The following is an 18,496-nucleotide window of genomic DNA, read 5'->3' on the forward strand; positions in this document are numbered from 1 at the left end:
AGGATTTCACGTGGATTCATGTTTCATTCTCACAAGGTGCCTCTGACTGACTGACTTTTTTTCAGTTTTATGGATGAGGAAACAGAAGCAGAGATGAAGAAGAATTTTCCCAAAGCCACACACACCACTAATGAGTGGGAGGAACGAGATACAACCCATGCCTTCTTGCCGCAGACTCCTCCTCCAGTTCTAGCTCCTCACCAAAAACCAAACCACTATTTAAAAAATGTGAAATTTTAATCACACTACACATACATTTCAAACTACTTTCCGCGAGTTCCTCACTGAAGCATTAAATAAATGCTTTAAATTTACTAGAAAGCGAATTGAGGAGAATCAGTTGGAAAATGAAGGAGGGAGTTTCAGCTAAACTCCAGATAACTTTTGAATTAAGCTATCAGATGGTCCCTTCTAACACCATTTCCCCCCAAATCATAAGCGCTATTCCTGATGGCCCTGCATTGTATTTCCTGGAGAAAAGACAGGAACACAGGCAGGCCTTCCGATCTGGCTCAGCCCACAGGATTTCTGAATCGGCGTTCAGTGCACCATGTCCCGAAATGCAGAATGCTCAGGGCATTTCAGATTCCAGACAGACGCGGAGCCAGCCCTGAATTGAGCGAATTTGGAGAACTATCCAACTGGGCCTGCTGTGGGGTGAATTCAGCAGGGAACAGATCTGATCCGGATCAGGTCTGAGGACCGGCGCCGGGAGCACAGCACCCCCCAGGCACTGTCCGGATCCGTCGCGGTCGGGCTTAGCCGACCCGTGTCCAGGCTGCGGGGCCCGGGCCGGGAGAGGGTGCTGGGCACCGCCGAGCACGCCGGGGATGGGAGCCTCCGCTGCTCGCAGGGGGAGGGCGCCCTTGGCTCCTCCCATGCCCCTCCTCCCGCAGGCCGGGGGAGGAAAGGGTCGGGGGATAAGGCGGCGCGGGGCGGGCCGAGGAGGGCTCAGCGTGCGCGCAGCCCACCCGCCCGTCCGCCCCTCTCCGGAGCTGCCCCTCTCCCTGCGGCCATCGTGACCGCGCTGGCCAGAGGCCCGCAGTGCTGGCGGCCGGGGGCAGTCGTGTTCGGGGCGCTCTGGTCGCGTTGGTGCCCAGGGACCCCGGTTCCCGCGAGCAGCTCGGCGCGGTGCCCGGTGAGGAGGGGCCCCGGGGCCAGGCGGGAGCGGGAGGAGAGACGCGGGGCCCTGTGCTCCGGAGGCACGGTCGCCGCACTGGAGGCGGCGACCCGGGAGCGGCGACAGCGACGGGCCGAGGTGGGCTAACTAGAGCCGCACCCGCCCTCCTGGCTGGTCCTTGGCTCATCGTCCCGCAGAAACGAGGAACATGGAATTTGGCATCTATAGGTCTCCTGCTGGGTTTCGGTCTCTCTCTCTCTCTCTCTCTCTCTCTCTCTCTCTCTCTCTCTCACACACACACACACACACACACACACACACACACACACACACACTCACATCCATCCTTTAGGGAGCAGAGCTTGTGGAACGCCCCCCATACCATCCCCCCACACCCTTTGGGAGTACTGTTTCTGGAGCCCAGGTGTGAGTAGTTGCTGTAGGAGCAAAAAGGAAGCAATGCCCCTCCCTGCCTGGAGCAGCCCCCCTGTGGCCATGTAAGATCATAACTGTTTTACTCCTGGGATTTTCTTTTCTTTTCTTTTTTAATTAAGCAAATCAAAAAACAGAGGACCTGTCTTCCTTATTGTCTCCTGGAGCTTCAGGAGAAGTTTCTGTTGCCAAAAACGAAAAGTTCAGGCTTTCATTCAGGCGTGTGGTTCTTGGGATCACTGCAGAAGTGGTGAGGGAGGAGGGAGAGGTGTGTGTACATTGCATAAATGGGACTTGCCACCTGCAAAGGGTGCATGGATTCAGGTTTGGGAGGGACGTGTTAACATATCAGTCTTGCACAAATTCCCTGTGACCCAGATGGGAATGCTGAGCTGAGAGACTGAAATATGAGTAGGTCCTGAGGAATTGTCAGTCCCAAGAGGCCCAGGACCAAATCTTGGGCAGACACTGAACTCAGGGATGTGAGCATTCAGTACTGGCCTGATCAAGAAGCGGGAGATGGCACTGGTGAGCTGCATTACCCAGGCAGATTTCCTCACAGAGGATACCCTGGTGGCCCTGCAAGAGGTGATGAGAGAACCCAACAACCTGGCATTTTCCAGCATCATGCCTCAGCTCCTCTTGGGCATTGAGAGTGCTGACCCTTCCCCAGACATTTGTGACCAAGAAGCTGCTTGCTGGTCATGGGGTGATGTCTTCATTGAATTGGGCACTTCATACTTAAGATTGGCCCCACAGTCCGTCACCAAAGACTGTCAGTACCAGTAGAGCTAGCTGCTGAGACTAAAGGGGTAGCGGTCAGGAGAGGGATGTGAGTCTGGTTCAGCCTCTGATTTAACTGTTGAGGAATCCCTTCTGAGGTGTGAGGGGCTTGCACAGCACTCCAGGACTTTTCCCTCAAACAGAACCCTGGGCAGTTGGTGCCTCATTTCCTCTCCTTTATATCTCTCTGCCCATTGCACGTTAGCTGTGAGGAACATGCATGAACCTAACCACATTCCCTCACTCAGTTACCTTTGCAGATGAAAGGTAGCCGAGGCTCTCTCAGCATAGGGCACTAAGAAAGTGCCAACTAGGTATCTGAGCAGCTGGAGTGGGAGCCCCTGGGAAGGTCGGATGGAGTTTTGGAGTCCTCTTAGTCTGTGTTCATTTCCTTGACACCCCAGAAGAAGGAAGGTGATCATCAGGTTATTTCTACTCTGATTCATGTGAAGTCTGATGTTTTGTTTCAGGACTCATGATAATAAGCCTGACTGACCCCTCAAAACATTGAGAAATTTCCATAAAAGCAAAGCATTGAAAAGAAGATGTTGAATGAAGAGATATTAAAGGGGAACGTTTTATTCTAAAGTCATATTCTAGAATTCTGGGGAAGCTTTGTGGTTCTTATTGCCTTTCCCTATGAAGCCAGTCATCTGTTATGCGCCCTCCCTGTCGTTTTGCTCAGTTTTACAGGCATGACTCATAACCTACTAATAGAATCAGGTTAATGTATTATGTATGTATTATGTATTATGCCTATATGGATATAGGCATGCAGTGTTGGTTTTTAAATGAACTTAGGAGTTGAGGAGAAATAAAAGTCTATTATAAGAGCAGATACTCATTGAATTAAGTGGGCTAGTTGACTAGTAGATACTATGTTCATTCATTTAAAAAAAAACTATTTTTTGATTGGGCTTGATGGCTCAGCCTATAATTCCAGCACTTTGGGAGGCCGAGGCGAGTGGATTGCCTGAGCCCGCGGGTTTGAGACCAGCCCGGGCAACATGGTGAGATCTCGTCTCTACAATAAAAGATTAGCTTAGTGTAGTAGTGTGTGTCTATAGTTCTGGCTACTTGGAAGGCTGAGGCGGAAGGGTCACTGGAGCCCAGCAGGTCGATGCTGGGGTGGTTGTGAGCATGCGTGCCACTGCACTCCAGTCAGGGCAACAGAATGAGACTCCAATTCAAAAAAAAAAAAAAAAGGAAAAAAAAATTATTGAGCAGCTACTATGTGCTAGACACTGAGTATAGAGGAGTAAGATAGATATGCTATCTGCTCTCATAAACATCACATTCTAGAGTTGAGGGATGAACACGGTGCATTCACAGGGCGAGAAATGTTTTGAAGAAAAGCAAACAGAATGGTCTTGTTGTTGGTGGTGGTGTTGGTGGTGGTGGGCAGGGGGTGTGTGTGTGTGTGTGTGTGTGTTGGCCAGGTGGGAGTGGCCTGGCTTCTTGGACTGGATTTTGAGGAGAGACTTCTCTAAGAGATGCATTTGAGATGAGACCCCAGGCAGTTGGGCAGATATCCCAGCAAAAGAAACCACAAGCAGAAAAGTTCTGGTCTTGGGAACAGTGTGCTGTGTTTGAGCACAGTTGGAAGGCTGATGTGGCTGGAGTTAGGTCAGGGAGGAGGAGAGTTGGAGAACTGAGGTCGAGGGACAGAGGCCAGGCCAGGTAGAACTTCGTTGCTGGCCAAGGTAAACCATTTGGATTTTATTCTAAGTATAGTGAGAAGCTGAGAGTGTTTGAAGCAGAAGTGCGACATTATAGAATCAATGTGTTAAGAGATCCCTCTGGATGCTTTGTGAGGAATGGATTAGAGAGACAGAAGAAGGATATAACAGGCCAGCTCCAGGTTTATGGATGCTCACTTTGGAGGGTGATAGCAGCAGATAGGTGTAGGCTATTTTTGAAGGTAGAGTGGGAAGTTACTTAATATTTTTCAGACTCAAATTTCTCATCTATGAAATAGGGATAATGTTGCTCTACCCGGTCCACTTGTAAAAACTAATAAGCTAATGAATATGCTCATAAGGGTAATGTAAGATTTTATTACTATTATTATTTGCTAATTTTGTGTTGCTTTGAATTCCCTGTGCTTCGTTTTAAAATTTTCTCTAATAAATTTCAGTGTTTTTTATTTTAATCTTTTCAATTAATGCAATTTATTATTCATTAAAAATATTTTGCTCTTTTCAGAGTTACCAATATAATACGCTATTGTAGAATGCAGTGAAATTAATGCTGAAATAATTTCTGGCTTAATTTTGAAAGATGAATGTGCTCAAGTAAAATTCAAACACAGAATATTTGAAGGTGGGGATTGGAAAAAAAATTTTTTTTGGATAGATTTGCCCTTGTCCTGGATATGGCTATGATATCTGTGAGTACAAAGATCTGTAGATGACTGAAAATATTTATGTATCTGCAGAATTTCTGGAGAGGGCTATGGAGCAGAGTTGAGTAGGACTGTTTCCCTTAGTGGAGCATTCTCTCAGAGGAAACTCTTTAACTTTCTCTAGTTGATCACTGACTCTGTCTTAGAGAATCAAGAAGGGTTTTGAAGTTGTTTGCCAATTTGGTTAGAGATGCCCTTCTCAGGGACAGGACAAACAACCGTTGCAATGAAGCAATACTATTTCTCTTTCCTGTCTTACTTTGACATGCAACTTACTAGAAGGAGATATGTCTGTTTAGAGGAATAGGGTCCCTTCCTCATTTACATTGTATGCAGCAGAAATTTCAGCTCATAAATTAATAGTCTGTGGATTACATTCACTTGCCAGATCCCATTATTTGTTGATTACTGTGTCTGAACTTCAGCTTGAAGTGACCAGTCTGGAAATTCAAATTGCAAACAAAATGTAACAATAATCCTGGAGTCTATGTGATTTCTTTTTTGCCATGTCTTCTATCATATTCCTTAGGGTTGGAAGATTTTGTGGGGGCGTCTTTAAAAGAAAGGTTACAGTCTCTCTGTGGGCCACACATCCGTGTGTTTGACTCATATTAAGCTTTGAAATGTTGGATTGGTTGCTATCCTTTAAAAAACAGTGGATGATACATACAAATGTGAGTTTCAGTTTTCTTGAAAACAGTCAGAAGATCTAGTTACATGGAGCTGTCATTCCTACATAGTTGCATAACTGGAGTGGAGCGATGGTTGCCTCCTTTTGGATGATCCAGTTGTCCCCACTCCCCACCCGTCATTATTCTATTGCACAGACCTGCTTGACTCACTTAAGTTACCTGGTTGGCCCTTGTAGCCTTTAGATTATTAACTTCAGGGTTATGACGACCTAGTCCAGCCTGTCCATTCCACTTTCACCTTCATCCAGTGCAGGAATTCTTATCCCAGTACCTCTGCTGGGTGTCCCAAGGCCTGCACATAACAACTCCCCTTGATAGAAAGGCTACTGCCAATTGTTAAGAAGCTCCTGTTACTGGAATGCTGCAATCTGTAGTGTTCAATCCACATAGAACTTGTCTAGGACCTTTGCACAGAACTGTGGCTGTCACATGCCATCTGGGTTTTCCCCATAGTACACGTCCCTCATTTCTTCAGCATTTCCTCATGTGACTCGCTGTCTTATTCCCTCATTATTCTGGTTCTTGTTGGGCCACTGTCCCTTTGGATGAATCTTTCCTTATTAAAATCCTTAGAGCCCACCAATTAAGAAAACGTGGTCTCACTGGTGCAGAATGCAGTAGGAGGGTGGTCTCCACTCCCTAAGATGATGTCTTTAGATTTTTCTTGTCCTATCCATCAGGGATTTTTCATTTAAAAAAAAAAATTTAATTTTCACTTTAAAGATGTGGGGTACAATTCAGGTTAGGTATACAAATGGTCATTGTACCAGTAAAGTTTGGGCCTCTCTTTGGTCCCTACTTCATCTGGCTTGAGATTAGGTACCCTTATTAATGAAGCATCCTCCCCACTCCCTGGCAGTTTCCCATTACTGCTAATCCATTTCTTATAGTATTAAGATAAATATTCAGGATCTGCTTATGAGTGAGAACATGTGGTACTCAGTTCTTTGTTTCTGTGATAGATCACAGTATTATAGACTCTAAGTCCATCCAAGTTTCTGTGAAGTTCATAATTTTCTTCTTCTTTATGGCTGTGTAATAATCCATCATGTATACGTACCACATTTTTTTTTAATCCAGTCCACTTTCAGTGGGCAGCATGGTTGGTTCCATGTTTTTGCTATTGTGAGTAATGCTGCAATAAACATGCCTGCGCAGGTATCTTTTTCATAGAGTGATTTGAGTTCCTCTGGGTATATTTCCAGAAGGGGATTGCTGGTATTATTCCTGAGAGTTTATAGTGAAACTGTTCAATGCATATGTAGCTTGACAGCAGGGGTTTTCAACTGAGGGTGATTTGTGCCCCCACCCACAGGGGATATTTGGCAGTGTCGCAATGTCTGGAGACATATTTGGTGGCCACAACCAGGGTGTACTACTGTCATCTAGTGGGTTGAGGCCAGGGATCCTGCTAAACATCCCATACTGTACAAGACAGCCCCCTCAAGCAAGACTTCTCAGCCCAGAATGTCAGTAGGGCTGAGGCTGAGAATTTCTGTCTTAGAGCCAGAGCCTAGGTTCAGATCCTGGCTTAGCTCCTTCCTATACCTGTAACCTTGGGTGTGTAATGTAACCTCTCCATCTTTGTTTTCTCATCTGCATGTTGAAGAACTCTGAGGACTACATGATTTCATCTATATAAAATGCTTAGAAGGGTGCCTGGTGCAGAGTCATTTGACATTTTTTCTAACTGCCACACAAACACTGTTTTACTTTTCTACCTTACTTTATTCATTGTGGTTTGTACATAAGGCATCAGACAAGTGAGTCAGTAAAGGTTGAGAGTTAGCGCTTCATTTCTGGTCTCACCTGTGGGATGGACACTGTGGGTGCATCTTGACGTTTTAGGGAGCTAACAGCTCTTCCCAGAACTGCCTTCTGTGGCCCCCATTAGCATTTTTTCCAGATTCTTTCAGTATTTTCTTCTGTTTGGGGACATATATGGCAGGTTTAATACTGCAACCCCCATCTGGAGAACATGAACATTGAGTACCTTTAGCGGAAGAGGATCTGTACCTCTTGCATGTTCATCTTCAGTTTCCTGTATCCGCCAGCCTCCTCCACATCCCATCACTGTGGCTTATACCTGCACAACAGGCTGCTGGGGCTGGGCAGAAGTTGATAGACTTTGGGTCATAGTAATGACATTCCTCTAAGGGCTCACATCCCTCTAGCAACCTGTCATCCAGATTCCCCTTTGACAGAAGAGGAAAGAGAAACAGAAGTAACTTAGTCACAGTCACCAACCCAGTAAGTAGCAGATTCAGGATTCAAATGTTGGCAGCTGGAAGCTAAAGCTAGATTTCTAAACCGCTCTATTATTCCGCCACAAGGTAGATTTTCTCAAGGAGTGCACACACGACCTTCACCTCAGCATCATGTAGCCATTTATGGCACACATCTCTCAACAGATCCGTTACTCTTACTCTTACAAGTAATATTATATAAATGGTGTGTAGGAGGTGGGTATGTGTTTCTTGTGCCTCTGTTGTGTTTCGTTTGTAAAGGGTGGGGGTTGATTGTGGCTTTAGTTTTTCATAATGCAAGGATCTCTGATCCTTCAAGAAGAAGCCACAATTATTCCTTAGAAAAATGACTCTATAGACGCTTCAAGCTCACCGCAAGACTGTAGAGAGTGGGACAGCCGAGGTGCTAGTGCCAGGTTGGCCTATTTAGGCAGGCAGGTTGGAGAGTTGGAGAGCAAGATGAGGAAACTTCAGGTCTGGCAGCAAGCTGCCCAGTGAACTTAGGTAATCTTTATCCCTTTACCCTTTATTGAAGTGGTGTAGGTGCCAGACATCTGGACGCTTGTTTGCATGTTAGATGCAGATGAGTTCCCATTTTCAAAATTGAGAGTAGAATCACACATTTATTTTACAGCTTTCAAATACAGTACTTGTATTTATAAATGACTGTGTATAAATTACTTCCACAATAGGGAACTGTTTATTTTGCTTTTTTGACCCTATCTCTTTTCTTATGCTGTGAAATGATTATGCAAGAGTTGTATCTACTCTGCCCCAAATAAGAGACCTTAGACACTTTCACAGAAGTCACTTGAGTGTTATACATTTAAGATCATGTCCAGATTAAGTTTTGATACCATTAGCTAATATGGTAGAGAGAATATAATGTTAATATAGTAGATATTATCTTTTATTTCTTAGTATCAATATTAGCAAGTATTGAGTAGAAACTTTTCTGTAGGTGCTTTTAAAAAGAATCATGTATCTTAGGATGAAGATGGGAACTCAGAATCCAACACCCATGTGCCCATCCCTTCAGCATTCCCGGCAGGAGGCCAGGTAGCAGTGTTCAAATTCTTCTCCTGACAGGGAGCTCTCTACACTGCAAGGTAGACATTATAAATGACCTAATTCTCAAAATGTTCTTCATTGCATTGCCCAAGCATCCGCCTCCCTCTAGCATGTTTCAGAATAGACTATTTATTTCTTATTAAACAAGGATAGAGCTGTACCAGCATTTTCTTAGACCAGGGCTTCTCAACCTCAGCATTATTGGCATTTTGGGATATTTCCATGTAGTAAGGAATGTCCTGTGTACTATAGGATGTTTAGCAGTATTCCTACTATCTTCCTACTAGATGCCAGTGGCAGCCCCTTCCCAAAAATATCTCCAGACATTGCCAAGTGTCTTCTGGGGGGCAAAATCGCCCCAATTAAGATGCAGTACTATGGGATGATGTTCTACTGCATTCTCTTGCCTTCGTCGTATTATAAAATATTCAAATCAGGAGATTTTATCTTCATCAATCATTTAATCTGGTTAATTTCGAGATATTTAAACCACTTTCTTTGACTTTAGTTGAAATCAAATAGGTCTATTATTGGCTTTTTAGTCTGTGATGACCATTCTTACTGGTGTTAGGTGGTATCTCAATGTGGTTTTGATTTGCATTTCTCTGATGATGAGTAAGGCCGAGCACTTTTTCGTGTGTTTGTTGGCTGCTCATATGTCTTCTTTTGAGAAGTGTCTATTCATGTCTGTTGCCCACTTTTTAATGGGAATGTTTATTTTTTCCTTTTGGCACATTTGAGTTCCTTGTAGATTCTGTATGTTAGGCCTTTTTCCAAAATATAATTGGCAAATATTTTTTCCCATTCTGTGGGCTGTCTCCCCACTCTCTTGATGGTTTCACTTGCTTTGCAGAGCTTTTCAGTTTGATGAGGTCCCTCTTGTCTATCTCTTATGGCATGGGCATCTGGGATTATGACCCAGCAGTCCCCTTACTGGGAATATACCCAGAGGAACTCAAATCATTCTATGAAAAAGATACCTGCACATGCATGTTTATTGCAGCACTGTTCACAATAGCAAAAACATGGAACCAACTAGGCTGTTCATCAAAATTGGACTGGATAAAAAAATACAGTACATATACATGATGGAATATTATGCAGTCATAAAGAAGGAAAAAATTATGGACTTCACAGCAATTTGGATGGATTTAGAGTCTATCATACTCAGTGATCTATCACAGAAACAAAGGACTGAGTACCACATGTTCTCACTCATAAGCGGACCTGGAATAAAAGAAAGAGATTGGCAGTAGCCACTGCCAGGGGAGGGAGGAAGCACATATGGGTACCTAATCTCAAACCAGGCAAAGTGGGGACCAAAGGGGGGCCCAAACTTTACCTGTACAATGACCACTTGTATACCTAATCCTGAAGTATACCCCACATCTTTAAAATTAAAATAAAAAAAAATTTACTGGGTGGGGGAGGCACAACATCAGTATGGGTACCTGATCTCAAACCAGGTAAAGTGGGGACCAAAGGGAGGCCCAAACTTTACCTGTATGATGCTCACTTGTATACCTAATCCTGTTTCTACCCCATATCTTTAAAATAAAATAAAAATAAAAATTTACTACAAATTTAGTCACTTAAAGCAACACTGTTGTTATCCTCAGTTATATAGGTCAGAAGTCTGACATGGCCTCACTAGGCTAAATTCAAGGTGTTAGCAAGGCCACGTTCCTTTCTGGAGACTGTGGGAGAATCTGTATGCTAACTTTACCAGATTCAAGAGCCCACCCATATTCCAGGACTCATGTCCCCTTCCTCCATCTTTAAAGCCATTCCTAGAAGGTTGAGTTCGCATATCATATCATTTGAACATTCTTTTCCACATCCTCTTCCACTTTTAAGGAACCGAGTGATTACATTGGCCCCACCAGATAATCTCTCCATTTTAAGGTCAATTGATTAACAACACTAATTCCATTTGCAATCTTAATTCCCTTTGCCATGGAATATAACATAGTCTCACGTTCTGAGGTTTACAATATGGACATTTGGGGAGGGTGCGTTTTTCAGCATACGACACTCTCCCATACCAAAAGTTAGGGAGAATTTGGCAAAGAGTACATACTGATACTTGTGAATGAGGATTTTCCTTCCTGATTCTCTACCATTCGCAGAGTTTTAAAGGCATGCCTGGTGTAATCTCTTGTCAGGCTTGGGTTTTACTTGGACGGTTTACTTATCAGCTCTTGAAGGAAATTCCAGACTTGAGACTAGACATTTCACCTATTGTTTTGGTTTGTTTTATGTTTCAAAAAGGGAAATGATGCCTGATGAGAATATAACAGTGACAAATAGGGGGACCAGGATTTGTGGCAGTCATGGTGCAATGTGATCTCTGCTGAATAAGGAACTGTGGTTTCAGTGGTAGATATGAAGTCTATAGGAGAGAAGTGGGAAGGTGATGTCAACTTTTACATGGATTAAAATGGAATGTGTCATCTGAACACTTATTGAAAGGTCTTCTTGAGCATCAGGATGGTATTTTGTCTAGTGGTCAATGGGCCAAAATTGAAAAAAATTATTTTCAGACTTTACTAGGTAAAAAAAAATATTGATTTTTAAAATAAATATTCCCATTGATTTATAATATTGGAAAAGATAAAAGTAGAAAGAAGGATTAAAAAATTACATTTAGTTTCTAACTATAAAAAACCTCCAAAGAAGAGTTTTAAAACATTTGTTATTTTTTTCCTCCTTTTCCTCCTCCTCCTCTTTCTTTTCTTTCATGTATATGAGCTCATAGATAATTTCTCAATTTTCTACATAACATTTTATTAATATTATAAATTCATGATCATACATACTCTCCTTAAAAGTTCTTTCTACAAATTATATATTAATAAAGGAATCTTTTATTTTAAAAAATGGGAAACATAATGGGGGAAACACTCTTAAGTCTATCACCCTTTTAAAACCTTTTAGTAGGAAGTTTTACATGGTAATTTTATGTTCCTTTTTTTTTCAATTGAGATTGTATTGTAAGCAGTTTCCTAAACCATAAGGAATTATTTTGTGACTATCATGTTAATAATGAAATAGGACGGGCACAGTGGCTCATGCCTATAATCCCAACACTTTGGGGAGGCCAAGGTAAGAGAATTGACTGAGCTCACGGGTTCGAGATCAGACTGGGCAACTTGGTGAGACCTCATCTCTACAATAAATAAAAAAAATTAGCCAGGCATGGTGGCATGTGCCTATAGTTCCAGCTACTTGGAAGGCTGAGGTAGAAGGATTGCCTGAGCCCAGAAGGTCAAGGCTGCCGGTGGCCAAAAGCATGCTACTGCCCTCCAGCCTGAGTGACAGAGTGAGACTCCAGCTCAAAAAATAAATAAATAAATAAAATGCCATTGATGATATCTTTGATTGACATGCATATGGTTCCATTGTAGATGTATGTGTATGTGTTAGCTCTTAGAGTTGGAATAAACATTGTAGTATATTAAGTTTTTAGAGTTTTATTTTCCTGTGTATAAGGTATTTTTGTGCTAACCCCAGAAACGTAATTAAATGGTCAATAAAGAGTATGGAAAATTTAAGCCTTGCCCAACTGCCTTTCTAAAAATCAGTGTATTCATTTATAAAGCTCTCTGACATTGCTGACCTTGTTTTGGTAAACTTTGCTATTTTAAGATATAAAGCCTGTATTCTCAGACTTTTGGTTTATCAGTTATTAATCTATTTGGCCAGCTACATGTCTCCCAGAGAAAATTTTGTATTTTTATACTGGCCAGTGGTGGGGTTAATGGATTTTCATACATTGTGATGATGGAGATGGCTGTATCAAGGGTTTTAGTGTAGTCACTTGGGATTCCAGTTCTAAGAGAATGTTCAGAGTTACCATTAGACTTTTCAGGGTCCTACTTCTCAAATGTAAATACATTTCTAGCTAACTTGTATCCACAGTGGAGATAAAAGACACTTATCTGTGGAAAGAGAACTTTAAAAGTTAAATGACTTTTTATGAATTGTTCCTCTGTGTTCTGATTCAGAAGCCTCAGTGGTGGTTGCAATCACTATGAATGTATGTGTATATGTGTGTGTGTAGGTTTTTGTCCACAGTTCCTGGCTATTGTCAATTTGTTACAGTGTTGGAGCACTTTAGGTCTCAGGAAATAGGATCTTTCTGACCTTCTCCTGGCCTCCTTTTACCTGCCCAAGGCAAGACTTTTATCTGATTGTAGGTCATAAGACCTCATTCCAGAAAGAATCCTGTCTCTGTACTCTAGAGAAAGGAATACTGCACTGAGAGGCCAAGAAGAATCTGAACAGATAGGTCTTGTTGGGTTCCCCTACTCAATCTGCTTGCATGAGATCATACTCTTTGTGTCCAATCACATTTCTACACAGTTGTAATCAGACATGAATGAAGCCTCCATAAAAACCAAGAGGCCTAGGCTTTGAAGAGCTTCCAGATAACTGAACTCGTGGAAGTTCCCGGAGGCTGGCCTGAGCAGAAAGAGCATGGAAGCTCTATACCCCTTCCCCCTATACCTCACCCTACACATCTTTTCACTTGTATCTTTTGCAGCATCTTTTATAATAAAACAGTACATGTAAGTTAAGTGTTTCCCTAAGTTTGCTGATCTACTCAGCAAATTAATCAAACCCAAAGTGGAGGTTGTGGGAACCCCAACTTGAAACCGGTGGGTCAGAAGTTCCAGAGACCTAGACTTGCAACTGGTATTGGGGGTGGAGGGAAAGTCTTGGGGACTGAGCCCTCCACCTGTGGGCTTGAGACTCTCTCCAGGAAGATAGCACCAGAATTGCACTGAATTAGAGGACACTCAGTTGGTGTTCACTGCTTGGTATGTGAGGAAAAACTTCCACATCTGGTCACAGAACTTTTCTTCTGTGTTGAAGATTGTTGCGGTGTGAAAAAAGAGCAAAAGTGGTCTGAGAGGTTTTTCTTCCAGTCATCCTCTCAGAGATCTCAATGACCAGAGATCTAAAAGACCCAGTGTCTGAGAAAACTAAGGACTTGGCAGCTGTTTAAAGTAGTGCTTTGTTCAGAAAAGCACGTAGTGCTGCTTTCATTTTAGTAATGTGGAAAATGTTAGATCATATTTACTTAAAATGTGTAATACTTCCATAGAGGATTGGCAGCTGTTTAAAATAAAATCACATACAACAATAAAACAGCTCAGGTATGAAATAAAACTAGAGAAATGGATCAGAAACCAGAGACCATGTTGGTAAAGGCCCACCAGGTATCTAGAACTATGGGAAATATAAAACAATAAGGGCACTGGATTTGAGGAAGTAAAATGTATCGGGACAGATGTCTAATGTTCAAAAGCCACATGTGAATTAAGTGCAAAGTAATAGTGTGGTGTGAGTGTAGTTTATAGGTGCTGAAGAGGTGGGGGCAAGGAGCTCATGTTGCTGGCAAGGGGATCTAGACCCCCCAGCATGGGACAGAGAGTTGTTTAGAGAGAGGAAAGGTGAGCATTGGTCCTGAACCAAATCAGAGGCAAAGAGATGGGCTCCAGGAGGGAGTGTACCCTGATGTTCTGTTTTCCTCAGAGAGGAATTTTTTTCAGATCGCCAGGTGGAAGGTACAGGAGGGGAGGCTTCAGGAAAGTCAATCCGATTAAGGAGAGAGGATTTTATAGCCTAATAGCTTGGAAAGGAGCACAAAGGAGGAAGGAGGCTTGAAATCACTAAGACACAAACAAGGGCAAACTGCAGCCACAGGCACACAGCTATGTTCAGCAAACAGAGTGAGGTTCCAGACCTCTCTGCATCCCCCTTGGTCCCTAACACACACACACACACACACACACACACACACACACACACACACACACACACGCACGCATGCACCTTTGGACTAAGGACACACAGACACAGTCTGCAGTGAAGAAGTCATTCTCTTGTTAATTCAGCAAACGGTCTTGGCACATCCGGTATGGGAAAGATGCTCACCATCAGGCACAGTGGGAAATATCACTACCTGTAGGAAAAACGTCCAGCCTTATCTGTACTGCATGTGAGGTTCCATGTGTTCTGACCCCTCCCCAGCCCCCTTCTTTCTAACATCCCTCTCCTAGCATCTCCTACTACTCATCTTACCAGTTCCCCAGCTGCATCACAACACTGCTTTTGCTCGGTTTCCTCTATGTGCATTGCCTTCCTCCTACCTCCCCTAAATCCAGGTCACTCACTGACACTACTTCTCTTGCAAGAGTCAGCTTCGGCATGAACTTTTTGGGCACCTTTCGGCATCACCCGCCCAGGACTGACCACTTTCCTTTGTGCCTACACTGAACCCAGTTCTACACTGAACCCAGTTCTAACTCCACAACTCTACTTTTAAAAATGGATGGCTTTTGCCAATGTCTTTTCAGCATGTAACCAAGTCAGGTTGAAGACACAAGCACTACAAATACTATAGCATCCTCATCCTCTACATGTAATTCAAGATAAAGACAATGTTGTGCCCTCACAACATAAAAATTGTGTGTATCATGTATTTAGAATAATTCCCTTCTAGCTGCTTCTGATAAAAATGTGCTAAATACATCCATTGAGGCTGAAATTTTCCCTTAGTTTTCGAGTCCTTGCTGCACTGTGTCCTACAAAGATGGAGTTTAGTGTCCCTGTAGCAGAAGCCAGTCATGCATTTAGCACTCAGTGCTTGGCACATGGATGGCGTTAGGTAAACGTTTGAATGGATGGATGGAACAAAAGATTGCCTGGTGCATAGGCTATTGTGGTACAATACATTCTGGGGAAAGCAATCACCATAAGGAAGAAACAAATACAGGGTTGTGGGTCTTATGGGGAGGGAGGCAGGAGCTTCTGACTGGAGAAATTAGAAGGAGCATCATGGAGGAAGATCCCCAACTAGACCAATTGGAGAATAAGGTGAAAGGCAAGTGTGGTAATGTGTGCATATCACAAGTTGAATGCATTCATGAAGGATCCACACATCTTTACAAACCTGAAACAAATCACACCCTGTATATAATATTAGGTAACCTACCTTCTTAGCGAGTGGACTCATAGTTTACAGTTATTTCTCATAAGTAGATGGTTTCCAGCCCAGTTCCTTTCTGAGTGTTTGGTTTTGTCCCATCTCCAGGTCGGGTTTACACTCCTGCCTGAACCTGCTTATCCTTTATGTAGCCCAGTGAGTCTCAACTGGGGGCAATTTTAGCTTCCAGGGGACACTTGATAATGTCTGAAGACATTTCTGTTTGTCACAATTGGAGAGAGGGATGCCAAGTATGTGCCAAGTATATGCTAAAAACAAAAAACTAAAATCTGAGTCAGGCCCAGAGAAGACCTCCTTTCCTGACTGCAGGAAAACTTTGGTGGGAGTTATCCACTGCTCAAGACATCATAGCTCTCTTGTCATTGACCTGGATACCCTGGGGACAGCCTTGGCAAGCACACCAGCCTGAGGCAGTGGGAGAGGACAAGACATTTTGTGGCACTGGGAAGGTAGAGAGAGGAGAGTGATCTCATCTGGGTCCTTTTATCACGTAGTACCCTGGAGTAAAGGAAGAAGACCTACCATCTAGTCCTGCTCAAGCCAAAGGCTTCTTGTGTGACCTCAGGCAGGTTTGACAGCCTTTCTGTGTTTCACTTATCTTCATCTTCCAAAATGAACAATGGAGGTGCTAAATTTGCTCCTCTTTCTTTATTTCTACTACACCTTGTGAATAATCTTATAGCATTTATTGTAATGGTTTGAAAGTCCCTTTCACTGCTAGGGATTTTGCTGACAAAAATCAAATCTACTTTTAAAAATCTTTTTATACCAAAAATAGTCATTGACACATAAGCATACCTAAAATTGAGTAAATGAATACATGAACAAATGAATGAATGTCAGCCAATCATTAAATTATTTAGAGGATTATTACTTCGAGGCTGAGATCAGATATTACATATGATAAGACAGTGGAAAAAACTTCAAAAATGATACTCTTGTTTCATTGCAGCAGCTTCCAGATATGACTTTCTGGGGTTGACTGTTTGAGAAACTAAAATGCAGATGCCTGAGCCTGCCTTCTTAGTGGGTCTTGGGAAGGGAATCAGTCTGTTCAAAGACTCCCCACAAGCTCTGTAGCTTGCATGAGGTCAGGCCTTGCATGTCTTATCACCTGGCCTTAATTCTGCCCTGCTCTACTCTGAGCACTGGAGGTGATGGCCCTAGCACTGGTCTTGTAGAAAACATAAGAAGTTCAGAGTCTCCTCATTTTGCTTGGAGGACTCGGGGGAAAAACTGCCAGCAGTTGACTGGCTCTAATTCTTCTTTAGAATTGACAAGAAAGCTGTGATGAATGCCAAGGAACTGTGGGTAAGCTAACGTTTAGGTGAGAGTAACGTTCCTAAAAATTGCCCTTAATTCCCTTATGTGCTATACGTTGCCTTCTTTTTTTCTCCTCTTCATCTCCAGTGATCTTCCACGTGAGCTGAAGGACACTTGCCTTACTCAGTCACAGGTCTTAAGCCTTAGGGCTGGAAATTTCTTTTTCTTTTTCTTGAGTCAGAGTCTCACCCTGTCGCCTAGGCAGGAGTGCAGTGGCACGCTCACAGCTACCGCAGCATCGACCTGCTGGTCTCAGGCGATCCTTCCACCTCAGCCTTCCAAGAAGATGGAACCATAGGCATGCACCACCATGCCTGGCTGATTTTTTTGATTTATTGTAGAGATGAGGTCTCGCCATGTTGCTCAGGCTGATCTCAAACCCTGAGCTCAGGCAGTCCTCTTGCCTTGGCCTACCAAAGAACCGTGCCCTGCTAGGGCTGGAAATTTTTAAATTTCTGCTCATGTTTCTGTAAATATTTTCTGAGGATGATGCTATTTGATCTATTTGATAAAAATCCAAATTGTGACAATATAACAGAGGGGTAATTGTGGAAGCTGGTGAGCATAGAGCCTGGTATCAGGCCAACCCCTTAATTGCTTAATGGGGAAACTCAGTAACTATTTCTCTGAATTCACACAGTTTCCAAGGGTCTCCCTCTTCATATTGTTCCAAATAAAACATAGGGCAAGAACAATAAGACAGACCCTCATTTCTTTAGAGAATCATTGCTAATTCTTTAAGGCATTCTCTCATCCAGGAAGCAGTTTCTGAATACATTAGCATCATTTAAATGACTGCTCTGTTCATTCACTTTAGGAGATTACAGTTTTAGAGCAAACAGAAATGGCTACTATTCAGGTTGGTATGTTTTCTTCAAAAGCAGAGGCTCAGACATTCTCCAGCACTTGCTAGCTGTGTGATTTGGACAAGTCAACCTCTCCCTGCCTCAATTTCTTCATCCACAGAATTGGGATAATTCAACATTTCTTGCAGATTGTTTTGGTGATGATTAAATTGGATATTCCATGCCAAGAACTATGCAAAATGCTTGGCACATAATACTCTTTCAAATGTTAGCAATGTTATTTTTCCCTCAGTGAAGGAACTTTTTAAAAGCAACTCTTAGTGCTGGAGTACTATAATTTGTCCTGGTGCCAGTACAAAACATAGGGCTTTGTACTGACATGCAAAGGTATCTATGACTTATTATCCAATTAAAGAGTGATTTGAATATACGATGTGAAGTTTTATAAACAAAATTTACAACTGTATATGTATGTCTATGTATATCGATGTCAATATGTGTGTATTGTTGGGGGATCAGAAAACAATACCCAAAAATGAAGGCCTCAGAATCAGCATTAAAAGCAAAAGTTTGTCTGTGACCTTTTCCTGTCCTCTTGTCTTTC

At 42.8% G+C, this 18,496-nt stretch overlaps 1 protein-coding gene across 1 annotated transcript in view; it reads left to right on the forward strand.

The window, feature by feature from the left end:
- The first annotated feature begins 1,070 nt into the window (after window positions 1-1,070).
- Window positions 1,071-18,496, forward strand: part of PLA2G7 (phospholipase A2 group VII) — a 40,495-nt gene continuing 23,069 nt past the window's right edge. The window contains exon 1 of the mRNA XM_008052046.1: window positions 1,071-1,138. The gene's annotated coding sequence lies outside the window, so the exon portion shown is untranslated. The remainder of the gene's footprint in view (window positions 1,139-18,496) is intronic.

Source organism: Carlito syrichta, unplaced genomic scaffold, assembly GCF_000164805.1.
Source record: "Carlito syrichta isolate Samal-C Ts95f unplaced genomic scaffold, Tarsius_syrichta-2.0.1 Scaffold254466, whole genome shotgun sequence".
NCBI classification, from domain to species: domain Eukaryota; kingdom Metazoa; phylum Chordata; class Mammalia; order Primates; family Tarsiidae; genus Carlito; species Carlito syrichta.